Consider the following 3,781-nt stretch of genomic DNA (forward strand, 5'->3'; position numbering starts at 1 on the left):
ATGCTGCAGCAGCAGCACTCAGTGGATACTCTCAGCACTATGGTAGAGATTAAATGAGCATGTCCATTGTACTGTTACTAATCGCCATGAAATTATATACAGCAGTTATATTTGTGATCCTTACTTACGGCATGGTTATTTCGAGAGTAGCTTGAATTATTTGGACAATTTACCTCAACAGTTGAATTTCAAATATTGCACATTCCAGATAACAATTGTTTCTAAAATATTTGGAACTACCAGAATTTACCCTCTGCAGGGGCTGGGTTTGAGATTGACAGTGATGAGTTAGGGGTTGAATAGGGTGAGTTTGGTCTGGGTTGTTATGGGGGCACCTAGGTTTGCTCTTCCCTGGGGGAGTCTGGAAGGAGAGGGACTGGGTCCATTAGAGGTCGAGAGTGGGTAAACAGCTCCATAGTCACCAGTGACAGCCGGTGGTGGTTACCATGAAAGAGATTGGAGGTGGAGGGAGGAGGGAGGGAGGAGAAGAGGGAGGAGAAGAGGGAGGGAGGAGGGGAGGGAGAATAGTGCAAGGCAGTTGCCAGGTTGTCACGCTGTGGGTCAGATGCCATCTCAGAGAGAGCGGGAGAGAACGCAAGAGAAATACACGGAGTGAGAGAGAAAACATGGAGATTACCAAGGGAAAGAATGGAGAGATGGTGGATGAAGAAAGAGGAGTCCCCTGTAGCTCAGTTGGTAGACCATGGCGCTTGCAACGCCAGGGTTGTGGGTTCGTTTCCCACGGGGGCCAGTATGAAAAATGTATGCACTCACTAACTGTAAGTCGCTCTGGATAAGAGCATCTACTACAATGTAAAAAATTAGAAGAAAGTATGAGATATATAGAGATAAAGATTGAGAGGTGAAGTAGAAAAAGTAAGAGAGAGAGAGAGGGAGTAGTGGGTTAGCGTCAGTGGGGAAGTCTGAATGCGAGCGAGAGAGCGAGACCGAGGGAGCAAGAGAAGAGAGCACATACTGGGCCTCTGAGCGGAAATGAGATGCTGCAGTGTCGGACAGATTAAACGCCACACGGGTGACTTCACTCTCTCCATGACTCACTCATGCGGACCTCAGAGAGAGGAGGGGTGAGAGGGCTCGGTGAGGCAGGCGTAGGGGGGTCTGAGGGGTGAGGGCAGACCGAGGCAGGCGTCCATATGGCCCCCAGGCACCAACAAGGGCTGGGTGACAAAGAACCCCCTCTGTCCCTTCCTCTTTAACGCTCTCTGGGACCTGATCTGACTGGAAAACCCCTCTGGCCCCCTGGAGCTACTTGTTCACTCTACACTCCCAGGCTGGCTATGGAATGTGCTCAAACATGTAATCTCTGTGATTATAATGCAGTTATAAAACTATTATCATAAGATAGTTCAGAAACGCGTGAGGGCATATTTGACTACGGCATAATATAAAAGCATAAATGGGTTGGTGATTGTAGTCTTAGAAAGTATGCATTGTTAAAGCGCAAATCCTCTCTACAGTCAAACAGTAAGTATGGGGCGGCAGGTAGCCTAACGGTTAAGAGCGTTCAGCCAGTAACGCTGGTTCGAATCCCTGAATCAACTAGCTGAAACATCTGTCGATGCGCCCTTGAGCAAGGCATTTAGCCCTTATTGCTCCTGTAAGTCGCTCTGGATAAGAGCGTCTACTAAATGACTAAAATGTAAATGTCATGCTGTAGTAGGCTTTTATCAAGACAGTCTCAGCAAACAGCAACTCCAGAACTCCTCCACTACCCCCTTAGGAGAAGGAGGGTATTCATGTTGTCAGATCTTCGTCAGTTGATTTCTTCATCTAAGCCACAGAGATTTCCCAAACAGAAAAAGAGGAGCTCTTTAACTGTGGGACGTCTGACTACGACGGGATGCCTTGCGTAGCCTGGGCTGGAATGGGCTGCATTCCTATTTTATCACTGCTAGCCACATCTTGAGATTTATCCTCCAAATCCTGGGAAACAATGCAAGCAGGTGCTGGGCAGGAGGCCTGTAAATCTGGCCTGTATAATTAAGCCATTGGCTGGGCATTGTGCTGGCCTGGCCCTCGCTGCTAGCTGCTCAGTGGGGGTATGTGGGGGTCCGAGGGAAGGGTTAGGGAGGGGGGTGGGGTGCACAGTGAGGTCTAAATCTCTCTGCGAGGGGGCACTCCACACATTTCACACATGTTCATCTCAGCTCTTAGGCACAGCTGCAGGGGCTAAAGAGTGTTTTCTAGAGCTCACACACGTGACACAAACACTCTCCCGCAAGCACACACGCGTTTATCTTCACACACACATACACACGCACCCCAGCTTGGAGTGGATGTGAACACTAAAGCCAGGCAAATATGAGCAGATGCCTGCAGAGTCAGAAGGAGGCCGCTGTGCTGTGCTGGGAGGAGGACAGCAGGAGGTAACATAATACCACAGTGTTGCCATGGACATGTTTTCCTCCAGATATTCTAATTTCTCACACTGCTACAGGGACTATATGATATCAAGTGCTATGGTTGGATTCAAGAGGCCTAATCTTGGTTAGGGTTATACTGGGATGTGGACATGAAGCTAGGGTTAGGGTTGTGGTTGAAGCTAAGGTTAAGGTTGAACCGGGATGGGGCCATGAAGCCAGGGTTTCCACATCCTGGTTTAACCCTAGCCTCAACCCTAACCCTAGCTTCCACATCCCAGTTCAACCCTAACCCTAGCGTCCACATCCCGGTTCAACCCTAACCCTAGCGTCCACATCCCGGTTCAACCCTAACCCTAGCTTCCACATCCCAGTTCAACCCTAAACCTAGCGTCCACATCCCGGTTCAACCCTAACCCTAGCTTCCACATCCCAGTTCAACCCTAACCCTAGCTTCCACATCCCAGTTCAACCCTAACCCTAGCGTCCACATCCCGGTTCAACCCTAACCCTAGCTTCCACATCCCGGTTCAACCCTAACCCTAGCTTCCACATCCCAGTTCAACCCTAACCCTAGCTTCCACATCCCAGTTCAACCCTAACCCTAGCGTCCACATCCCGGTTCAACCCTAACCCTAGCTTCCACATCCCGGTTAAACCCTAACCCTAGCTTCCACATCCCAGTTCAACCCTAACCCTAGCGTCCACATCCCAGTTCAACCCTAACCCTAGCTTCCACATCCCGGTTCAACCCTAACCCTAGCTTCCACATCCCGGTTCAACCCTAACCCTAGCATCAACCAATACTGGTTACACCCAGTAATAACAACACTGTAATGTAAAGTGTTTTTAATGGCTCTATTCAAGGAAGTTCAGCGTTACAGCGTGAACTAAAGGCAATGTTCCTGCGGTAAACGCTGCATATGTCGGCTCAATCCGAAATTACCTTTACATTTCTATTGCGCAATCTGTAACGCTTCAGCGATACAGATTGAATAGAGCCCTAACACTTTAACCTATTTTACAGACTGATCTGAATTTGCTGCTTCATAACAAATGTGTCTACACACATAAATCGCTCAGGTTTCCTTTAAAGTCCCCTCAGGGGTGGGGAGTGAATTTCATTACTTGACCTTTGACCCCATAACAGATCAGGTAGCCAGGGTATTGGAATGGAATGTTACCTCTTGACTCCTATAATTTTCTCAATTTAAAACTATGTTGAGTTTTGACCCAAGTCTAGTCTAGGTCTGAGGGACATACCACAACTTGGCAATGGGAGGTATCTGAAGGTGTGTGTGTGTGTGTGCGTGTGTGTGTGTGTGTGTGTGCGTGTGTGCGTGTGTGTGTGTGTGTGTGTGTGTGTGCGTGTGTGCGTGCGTGTGTGCGCCTGTGTGTGT

This window comes from Coregonus lavaretus (assembly GCF_964263955.1).
Source record: "Coregonus lavaretus genome assembly, chromosome: 6".
Classification (NCBI taxonomy): domain Eukaryota; kingdom Metazoa; phylum Chordata; class Actinopteri; order Salmoniformes; family Salmonidae; genus Coregonus; species Coregonus lavaretus.